This window comes from Nannobrachium achirus (assembly GCF_963921795.1).
Source record: "Nannobrachium achirus genome assembly, chromosome: 17".
Taxonomy (NCBI): domain Eukaryota; kingdom Metazoa; phylum Chordata; class Actinopteri; order Myctophiformes; family Myctophidae; genus Nannobrachium; species Nannobrachium achirus.
In genome coordinates, this window is record NC_137824.1 from 36,591,468 (window position 1) to 36,603,330 (window position 11,863).

At 42.8% G+C, this 11,863-nt stretch overlaps 1 protein-coding gene across 1 annotated transcript in view; it reads right to left on the reverse strand.

Annotated features, from left to right (window-relative positions):
* The window catches only part of tmem265 (transmembrane protein 265), a gene marked incomplete at its 3' end in the record, with an annotated part of 435,019 nt that overhangs the window by 216,156 nt on the left and 207,000 nt on the right, over positions 1-11,863 (reverse strand). The gene's annotated exons all lie outside the window — the stretch shown is intronic.

The window sequence follows — 11,863 nt, forward strand, 5'->3', positions numbered from 1 at the left end:
TTCACAACAATCAATTTGGTTTCGCTCATCTGTCCAACTGTTAAAGTCTTAAGCATTAAATCCTCTCACCAGCACTGTAAAATATTTCTTTGCAAACATTTTAATTTTTCTCTGCCTGGCGCATTGTTTCAACAACAGTGAGTTGAACTTTTCCCAATTTTGCCGCTCCACTGTAGTGAATTCTGTGTAAGGATGGTGATGTCAGTCAGACAGTCCATACATGATTGGATACAGTACCATACAACTTGTCTTGAGAACTACTGGCTGGACTGCCATGGAATTTGCTGCGCTCCTTCATGCTCCCCCAGAGGATAAACTCTACTGATTTGACTGTTTTAAAGAGCACTTTGTAGCATTATAACTACTAGTCTTGTGCCCGGGGGTGTGCGATGAGGGATCGAATGTAGGAGTCTCAGAAGTAATGTTGGAGAACCCAGACCGGTGCCCGTTGGGCAGAATAGTCACCATCGATGTCCAGTTGTGCAATACCCGTTGTATCAGTCTGTCTGGCTGGCACACTTTTATGCCCATTTATGGTGTTCCGTGTCCAGGCCAGTCTGTGACGTCATCTCCAAATTTGGGCACTGTAGTGATGTCAGTCAGTGATTTCAGTTGGGCTTTGTTGATGTCAGTTGGGCATTATTACCATGGTGGCAACACTGTTTAGTATCAGTGATTTCAGTTGGGCTTTGTTGATGTCAGTTGGGCATTATTACCATGGTGGCAACACTGTTTAGTATCAGTGATTTCAGCATGCAGACAGACGGTCAGACGGCGGACAGACATTTGGTAAATTAATAGCTGAGATGGACCTTTCAAGCTTTTGGGGGCTCTAAGGTTGGCAATGTCAGTGGGTTCAAACAACTCTGGTGGAGCAGAACATTGTAGAGTAGACTATTATGTTGTATATTATGAGGTCATTTTCTTTCTGCCTGGCTTCTGTGCCTCGTATGAATGTGTTGCTTTCTTCCTCTCTGTGTGTTTCTTCATAACACTCTGGGGGCATGGAGCCACGAGGTGCTGCTGAGTTATGATTGTGTGACTTGGCAGGGTGTTGACAGACCGTCAGCTTTAAGCCCTAATTTATAAATAGTTGCACGACAGCATTGCACATTGGAAATAGCCAATCGATAGGCGTTTTGTACACTGACATTTAGCTGAAAGTAAAATCTACAGTAGGCCTACAAGCTCACAACGCGTTGCGATATTGTAGATCAGCTAGTTTTGGTGCACTGGAGCATATGAATAAGGCATTAGAGAGCACTGGTTCACCACAGCAGACAGCTGAACTTCACTCTCACAGCTGGTGTCTGATGCCCTCTCATCCCCACAACAAACAGAAAACCACAAGGGACTGAACTCAAGCAGCACTGTATGTTTTTTCTTCTTTTTTTACTTGGCACAAATTGAGAGCAGAAAAAGATGAGGTGAAGGCTTGAGTACAGCCAAGCAATGTAGCAAGATATTTTCTGACCCAAAGATATTTCTACAGTACATTTAAAGATAGAGAACAAAGGTACTGGTAGACAAATGGTCTGCATTTCTATAGCGCCTTTATCTACAGTACTTACATCCACATACCGACGGTGGAGGCAACCATGCAAGGCACCAACCTGCGCAGCAGGAGCAGTTAGAGGTTCAGTGTCTTGCTCAAGGAAACTTCAACATGATGCCAGGGGGGGCAGGGATCAATCTGGGGACCTTCCACGTCCCAGACAACTGTTTCACCTACTGAAACACTGCTGCCCTAGACAGAGTAGACACACATACATATTCATATATACATCATGCAAAGTAGTCGCAATCACATTTTTTAACTTAATAGCAATATATTGATAGTGGATATGATCCATCCATCCATCTTCAACCGCTTATCCGGATATGATCATCAAACTTTATTTATATTTAGAACATTTTTAAAACAAATGCATTATCACGGGCATTCGTGATGGTTGTATAAAACAGGGGTTTTCAAACCTTTTTGTCTCAGGGCACCCCATAAATATTTTTTTTAATCCGAGGCACCCCTACATTATAATTTTCACTCACAGCACCTTATATTTATAGCAGATCGTCGTTGTCGGGTGGAAACCTTGTATGTCCAAAACCGTTCGTTTTGTATTCATCATCTATTAAATGTACTAAACTTGTGAAAACAGCAGATCTACAAGCAAGTGTGCTTGTAGATCGGTTTTCACTAGTTTTGTGCGACAGTCTTGTATGATGAAGCAGGGCTTCACTTTACCAAAAGACGTAGCCTACACATTTGAAACATGGAGATACGAGGTTTCTGCCCGACAGTGACGATATTTTACTGATTATGTTGCGAGGAAAACGTTGAGATAATAGCCATTTTGGTTAGAACTGACTGAAAATAACTTTGTACTTCAAGTTTAAAATGATAGGCCACTAAATATGTTTTCAAGTGTCCAAATAAATTCCAAATATTATCAAATTATCTTGCGGCACCCCTGGACTGCCGTCGTGGCACCCCAGGGTGCCCCGTCACCCACTTTGAAAACCCCTGGTATAAAAGAAGGGCAACGATGATCATTTGTTTATCAAATACCCATAGCCATATTTATTCACAAAGACAATGATAAACCACCTGTTCACTTTAAATTGAAAGATTAACATCACTTTGAATGAGGAGTTCCACCGATGAACAAAATAGTATAGTCCCACTGGGATTCCCTCCATAAAACCCTGATGAAGGCTCCTGCCATTTGCGTAAGTGCCTGTCAATGAGAGAGACGTCAGTAAATCGAAATTGTGGTGGAAAGTCCCCGAGAGACAGTGGGGACTGTAGCATGCCACTTGGTCTGATCAGCCTTGGTTGGGTTACCTGGAGGAGGGTGTCTGTTGCGAGACCCGAAAAACAACCAGAGATCCCAACAGTGTCAGAACAGTCTGCAAACTACAGATATGAAGGCACATTTGAGAGTTCAGTGGTGTAAAACCACTGATCTAACAGAGATGTCAGATGAGTCATCCTTTACCATATTCTCCACAAGTTGGACACAAAGTGTCTCATAGGCCCAGTGGCTCTGTTACGCTGTGGGGGGCATTTTCCTAGCATGGTTTGGATCAACTTGTCCACTTGAAGGGATTAGGGAATGGTCAACTCTGCAAATCAAAATAAATACAAAGTTATGCTCAGTGATCACCTTTATCCTATGATGAAACATTTCCATCCTGATGGCTGTGGTCTCTTCCAGGATGACAAAGCCCCCCATTCAAAGGGCACAAGGTCACAGATGTGAAGTGAATGAATCATGTTGTTGCTGTCAGGCAGAATCTCCATATTTCGTAAATGAAGGCCCTACTTCATCGTAACAGTTTGGGACAAAAGTAGCAAAAATAGCCAATTGACAAGCTCACAATGCATTGTGAGCTTGTAGATCTGAAGTAAAAGTATGTTTGTATATTTATAAATATTTTACCAAAGAAAAGTATAATCAAGACTTGTGACTAAATAATAACTATTAGATCCATTGGAACACATTTTCTGAAAAGTAACAGATTTGGACAGAAGGCGATATGCAATGGCCTTCACAGTCACCAAATATCATACAATTGAACAATTGTGGAGATTTTGGACTGATAGAGAGCACTCACCACAACCATCACTATCAAAACTTCTTCTCCTTTTCCTACGCTGGGAAACCCCGGATCCAACAATGCAGTTCAGGATCTCAGTGAGGCATGGATAATGTCAGGAACGTTCAGAATAGTCCCTTTACCGTAAGCTGCATCACCTGACCCTCTCACATTGACTAGTAGGGGTGTCATATTCAACTATAGGTCCATGGGTGGCTACGCTGTGACCTCTCGTTCTTACACAGTAAAATCCTCTGTATTCGTTTAACTGAGCTGTATCTTTTTCTGGAAATATATTGGTGTTCCATCCCTCCACTAGAATTCTAGAGACTTATACAAGCTATGCCAAGGTGCACTGAAGCTGTTCTGTGGCCTTTGTTGTTTTACCTTTTTTCCTTTAATTTACAGTATATATACTGTAGGTTCCACCATGTCTGCTGCTGTGGCTCCTATAGGCTAACGTCCTGTACATCCCGGCAGGGAACTGCCAACCTCAGAGAAAAACAACCAATTATTAGCCTACTGTTTCCATTTAAAGAATAGTTTGTAAAACAGACACCTCACATTGTCTGGTTTATCACATGCAACTGTTGTTAAAGTTGTAGATAGCATATGGGAATGGAAGCAAACATTAAACAACCACCTTTGATGACATGGGGACGACAAAACCATGATTAATACCTTCTAAACAGGATGTGAAGGGAACAAAATGGATGTGAAGGCCTGCAGTACTGATTTCATCTGGTCTTTCTCTTGTGTCATTTATGTTTATTGTCACCATGTGACAGACAGATGGGGCTCACACACACACACACACACACACACACACACACACACACACACACACACACACACACACACACACACACACACACACACACACACACACACACACACACACACACACACACACACACACACACACACACACACACACACACACACACACACACACACACACACACACACACATTCTTATATTACTCAAGATCCAACATTTATTTGCCGCACACGCTCATACAAGTATGCGCTGTGAAATGTTGCTGTGGCACACTCTGCCAGACTATGCTAATAATGTCCAACATAATAAAAACACAAAAGATGTTTCTCTTGAATGATATTGCTTGTGTTGGTACATGTTCTGCCCAAGAGGTTTGTTTATGCCTGTTTAATATATGTATTTGTGCAAAACTAAATATGCACACAATTGTGCATATTATATACAGAAGGTATATAAGGTTCGGTGAGCTACGGGTCGCTTCACTGCTTTTGGGAGATGATGTGGTCCTGATGGCCATGGTTCTCAGCAGAAAACACAGTTTGCAGTCCAAGTAGGGAATGAGACCCCTGGTGAAGGAGTTTAAGTATCTCAGGGTTTGTTCACAAATGAGAGGAAGGGGAAGACGGAGTTCCTACTCTCACATATGGTCATCAAGTGTGGGTCATGACCGAAAGTATAAGGTCGCGGATACAAGCGGCCAAAATGAGTTTTCTCAGACAGGTGGCTGGCATCTCCCTTAGAGATAGAGTGAGAAGTTCTGTCACCCGAGAGAGAGAGAGAAATGGAGTAGAACCGCTGCTCCTATGCTTGGAAAGGAGCCCGTTTAGGTGGTTCGGGCATCTTGTACGGATGCCTCCCGAGCATCTCCCTAGGAAGGTCCTCTATGAACGTCCCACTGGGAGTAGACCCCATGGCAAACCAAAGACCAGAAGGAGGAAGTATATCTCCACACTGGCTGAGGAACGCCTGGGGATCTCCCCGGAGGAAATGGATAATGTTGCTCTGGAGAGGGAACACTGGAAATCTCTGTTGGAACTGTTACCCCCGCGACCTGATTCAGGATAAGCGGTTGAAGATGGATAGATGGATGTACAATTGTGCATATTCCATTGGTTACTGAGATAGGATATATAACTATATGTTGCAGCCAGAGAACAATATACAGAAAAATAATATTACATAATATATATATACATGCAGCAGAACGATGGCCAAAGTTTCTATTTGTAAAAGCTGTAAATATTATGTGCTGATTGCTGAACTGTAGAAAACCTGTGCTAAATTCAGTCCTTACTTAGCCTGCTGGCCCAACCTAATCCTAACCTTGACCTCAAAATATGTAACCCCAACCCTACTGTACTGTAACTCCTAAATGCCTGATCTCTAAGCCCCAACCTGAATGTACTAAAATGCACACACGTTCACACACAGAGTCAGTAAAACACAAGACCACAGAAGAGAACAGCACAGAGTTGAGAGGCTGTGAGTCCCTCCACTGTGTCTGTTTGTTATATCCAAATAAATACAGCTTCTCCTCACCACCACCCTAAATCCATCCATCCTGTCTCTGTGAGACCCACACAAAGACAAGTGGGACTTACTCCACCATCCATCTCAAATCTTTATACTTCCTCCAAGGGGCCGGCTCCAACAATGCAGTTCAGGATCTCAGTGAGGCGTGGACAATGTCAGGAACGTTCAGAATAGTGCCTTTACCGTAAGCTGCATCACCTGACCCTCTCACATTGACTAGTAGAGGTGTCATATTCAACTAGGTCCATGGGTGGCTACGCTATGACCTCCCGTTCTTACACAGTAAAATCCTCTGTGTTAATTTAACTCAGAGTGTACAAGTGGAACCAGATGGACGCGTAACATGTGCATTGAGAAAGAGGGTTATAATGGAATAATATAATAATAATAATATTATAATAATATAGGCCCCACGCCTTGGGGAGTTGTTTGTCACGGTACATTTGCACATACGTGATACTCCATGGAAGACGATCAGTGGAGACAAACATACGAGGACAGACAACCCCACTTCCATCCGCGTCTGTATTTCATGCACCCCCTTCCTTTACATGGCAGCTGGAGATGTACAGGGCTCCTTCGACAAGTTCAGCCTTTAGTCTTGGCATTCACAGTGTGTTTGCTGTTGCCCAGATGGTACACATGCAGCGCATGGGAGTGGGGCCAGGTATCTAAAGCCTCCATCACCCCTGGATCCCCCCACCAAGTCATCCCATTAGAGGGGATAAAAGCTGTAACAGAGTCAGAAGGGGCAGAGCATTCTTCTGCATACACACCCCCAGCTGCCACAAGTGACCCCCATCTGATCTCTCACTTACTGGAATTTAAGCCTGGTCTCCAACAGGCGGAGAAAAGAGCACTGGACTGTGAAGTGTTTGATGTCTTAATGAACAACATGCACTCAAGCAACAACTAATCCAATATAAGACACCAATAAATTTAAATGAAGCACCGACATTTGGAACTCTTTCTAAACATGCTATGACATCCACGTTGGGGAGATGTTCTGTCTAAGAGCTACAAAACAGGCTGTTATACCGCAAAACTAACTTGTAACAGACAGGGTTTAGCTAGTTGGAAGGATGCTGCAATATTCTATTATTGTGTGTGTGTGTGTGTGTGTGTGTGTGTGTGTGTGTGTGTGTGTGCGTCCGTGCGCAATCTTTTACAAGTTACAGTTAAAGTGGTTCAACTGATTTTGTATATATATCAATGCATCTTTAGGTCAGTATCCTGTGACAGTTAGAAATAATCACAGGATCACAGGAACATGTGCAATATCAATATGTAAAGTCTGGATCAGGAAACAAGCCCTAGATGAAGTCAGTCTGAATCAGAATCAAATTAAATAACATGTTCAGATCGTGTTTATAATGCTGTAAAAGACAGTAATCTGAATCCCTGTGCGATGATGTCGATGAAGACATTAGATCCACAGAAAAATACAGTAATTCTTCATCATGACGGCAAATGCAATGAACGAGAGGCACTGGCCGCACACACATAAACATGAACTGAATGGAATCCATTAAAAGGCCATGATCAGAGCTGTACTGAAAATAGTAAACAACTGTGTTGATATGAGCAAAACTTCAGTGTAGCTCTTGAGTAATTACGACATATAATACATAGTATTATGAACTCTGATAACATGCATGAATCAAGTTGTACTGTACATGCAAGCTGTTGTGTTTTTAGTGGTGTGCAAACAAATAGGCCATTTAATAACAACAAGAGCTTGTATAAAGTCAATACATGGGACTAAATTATTCTTATATACTTTTTTTCTGAATGGTATTTCATCATATTCTGTCAAACTTTCCAGTCTAATTTCTTTTATATGGTCTTTGTTTTGTTTCCTTTCAAGACAAAGTGGAAAGATATTTTGGATTCAAACCAGTCCCCTGAATCGAGATTCAAGAGCTTTTATGACCACACGTTCACTCAAACAATGAGGACACAGTTTGCAGAGCCAAAATAATTTGAAAGAAACACAAACAAAAATCTCTGGCAATAGAACTATATAAAACCCTGCACTGGTCATTGGTTTACACATCATCTGTGACTTATTTGCATTTCAATTGTCCATCGCATTCAGAGAAATAGAAGAACTCCGAACCAATTTCAGTCCTCATGTCAATAAAACGGCGACTTAGCAGCCACAAGTAATTTCATCACAGACAGTCCCCTGGTGTGGTTGGGATACTAGACATTCATTTATTCTAAGTGTGTGCTGAACTCATAAACTCATATCATGATACCGTTAAAGTATAGGATCATGGTGTCAATCCATATAAACTTTGTACGGTGTGTGTGTGTGTGTGTGTGTGCGCGCGCGCGCGTGTGCACGTGTGTGTGTGTGTATGTATGTATGTATGTATGTATGTATGTGTGTGTGTGTTGTGTGTTGTGTGTATGTATGTATGTGTTGTGTGTTGTGTGTTGTGTGTGTGTGTGTGTGTGTGTGTGTGTGTGTGTGTGTGTGTGTGTGTGTGTGTGTGTGTGTGTGTGTGTGTGTGTGCGCACGTGTGTGTTTGTGCACAGTTACAGATTCAATGTTGATTTAAAGCTGCACATGATCTTATATTAACCACATGAATGAACCCTTGCATTCCTATTCCGGGCATATGCGAACATTCAGCCAAAACAGGTGTTCATCATTCTGCAAAAAATAGTAGACTTACAAGCTCACAATGCAACGTGTTGTGAGCTTGTTTGATCGGCTATATTTGGCAAAGAGATTTTGGTGGAGAGGGACTGGAGTCAGGATACTGGTTGACTAGTAGTCATGCCTGAAGTTCATAAGCACAGTATCTCCCCCTGGACAAGTGAGGAGTAGAAGAGTGGAAGTGTGGTCTCCTGCACGAAGACCCGGGTTCAAATCCTGGGTAAAAAAAAAAATTAAACTAAGGATTGCTGCTTTTACTCAAGTGTACAAATGAAACCAAATGGACCCATTTCGTTGTTGTCGGGTGGAAACCTTGTATGTCCAAAACCGTTCGTTTTGGATTTATAATTTTTAAAATGGTTTAAAATAGTGAAAATAGCTGATCTACAAGCACACTGTGCGCTTGTAGATGTGCTATTTTCACTAGTTTTGTACGACCATCTTGTATGAAGAAGCAGGGCTTTACTTTACGAAAAAACGTACACATTTGAAACTTGGGAGATAAAAGGTTTCTGCCCGACAGTGACGATTTGGTGCCATTCGCACACTCTAGTTAAAATTGCACATCGAGGGTTTTGCTGCGAGTGTTTTGTGGGCAGAGTGGAAGTGGAGCCAGTCCCCCCTGAAGCCGCCACCCTCTGATCCTGCTGCTGCTGCTGCTGCTAACCTTGGAAACCCTGAAGCAATAATGACTCACCCAACACCTCCTCTCACCTCCTCCTTCACACACGCCTTGGTCAAAAGTCCACTTCCCTTGATCATTCCCCTCCTCTGGAGAAACAGAAGCCAGATGAGCCAGTGTCATTTTCCCAATTAAGAGCAGAAGGGCTGAGTAGAGATGAGGTGATGAGGGAAGACAGAAACCGTTTCCAGAGGCCGCATGAAAGCGACTCGTTTGCTGGCGCCCTGCTGAGTTAATTCAACCCCCAAAGTGTGTGTATGCGTGTGTGTATGTTTTCACACTGGCCCACTGGACTCCTTTGGTGGAGGAAAAATACACTTGAAGAATACAGCACTGCCGAGACATAATCAAACCTCTACACACAGAAAGTCTCTGTGTGCAGAGGGAGAATAAGAGGAATAATAATAATAAAGAAGAAGATTTAACAAAAGCTGAGTTTAACCCATAATTGTTTTGTTATATTTATAGTTGGTCTTTAATACAAATCCGTGGCCAGTTAAAACGTCATGTTGCAGGGTGTGTGTTTGTGCGTGTGTCTACTATCCATGTGGAGTACCAGTATAGTAATATGTCGTCAAAATTGAGTTTATGGGGACATTGTTCTGGTCCCCGGGGCCAGGGGTACCAAGGGCATTTTCATGGCAGAGAAAGATTGTAAGAGACAAGGTTGGTAAATTATCCAGGTCAGGGTTAGAACTATAGGGTTAGAAACAGCACACAAAAAAGGTGAAAATGCATTTTTTTTTTTACTAAATGGCTTTTGAGGTTCCCACTGGGATATACACAACGTGTGTGTGCACGCATGCGTTGTGCATGCCTGCATGCTCACAGATGGTTTTAATATAAGTGTAACTGACAGGTCAAAATAGCCAGAATCAGGAAGGGGGAAATTGATCTAGCGCGACAAAAACAATAGTGGAAAGAAAATACACGTCACAAGCCCTAAAGGCCAGTCCAATCCACACCAATGTAACTCTTTGCACCCAGGGGTGTCGCACCAAATTCTGGGCCCTGGGTACAAGGATTCACTGCGGGCCCCCCATCAATGTTCTTCATAGGGGGAGGTTTAACCCATTTAGACTGGGAACGCGTCATTTTGTAACTTTATCTATTGAAAAATAGCAGATATACAAGCTCACAGCCCTCCACCTTGGGCCCTAGTAACTCAGTCCCACTTTTCCCCCCTTGTGACAGCCCTGATCATCTGTAATATGATGGGTCTTTCCTGCATCGAGACATTTTTGGTGCAAATACATAGCCTAGATTCCTTTCAAATAAGAGAACACAGGCTCATTGTCTTTACTGTTGCGCAGTCATGATGCGGTCCGATCATACTTACTGTCATGCGTAGTCACCCCTATAGGCCCACCCTGAGCCAGGAAAAACTCACCTATAAGGATTAGATGGTTTATTGACACAAGAGGAAAATAAATAGAATGATGTCAACTCCTCCATCATAACAGTAACCTACACTTTTCAGAATGTTAAGAATGTTTTAAAACAATTTGCCAAAAAGATGTTATTTAAGACAGATCTTGGCTGCTCAAAATCTAATTGAATTAAAAATATTAAATACAAGACAAGTGCTTTATAGTTACAGGTACATAATAAAATGCTAATTTAAATTAATGTAACTCCCAGTTTTTCTCTACTGAACATAAATGGTAACTTGCTCATCAGGAGCAATTAGAGGTTCAGAATCTTGCTCAAGGACACTTTAGACACCAACTATGGGGAGCCCGGGATCAAACTAGGAACCTTCCAGTTGCCAAGTGGCCACTTTACCACTGAGCCACTACTTCCCCTGACAAAGAAGGCTGAACATATCTGACAAGTATATTTTGAAACATAAGAGAAGACTAGATTAAAGCAGACAAGACAAGACAAGACACTATGGGAGTTCCTAGCTGCCAACGGAGTGGTCTGGAAAGCCCACACAGCTGTGGAATTACAGCTGTGGTCTGAACCACACGCCCGACAGGTCCATTCCCTGGTAGAGACCAGCTTAGCAGCCTGGGCCCGGACCGCGGGCCCCTGCCACACTCTCAACAAAACCGGCCGCACGTGTGCCTCGAATCATGTTGACCGCAGAGAAGTAATTCATCCAGGAACAGCACGAGTCTGGAACAGTGGCGTGTTGGTGGAGTGAGGTAGCAATGACTTCAACAGATGTTCCCCTCGGGCTCTTGTTTAAAACTCATTGATCATCTCTCGGGGTCAGGTTAGAGGGCACCGTTTAACCGTTCACCTCATTCACGGCATGGTCACGTCCCGAGCATGCCACAACACAGGAAAAAGACACAGAGATTAGAGAGACAAGTGCTTTTAACAAACACCAGACATGAAGGGAAGCTTGACAGATATTTTCCTAGAGCACAAGGCCAGTGTCAAATGGAAAGCTGGAACAGAGTGGGCAGACGTCACGTCAGGACCGCATCTCTGAGACAGATGGAAGAGAAACACAGAGACGAGTTCAACCGAATGTTACGAGAGCATGCTGCACATTTCATCTGATGCTGGATAACACACAATCTTCAGAGAATGTGTTATACTTTAGTACCACATTTAGTGTTTGTCAGGGTTATATATTGCTCCCATT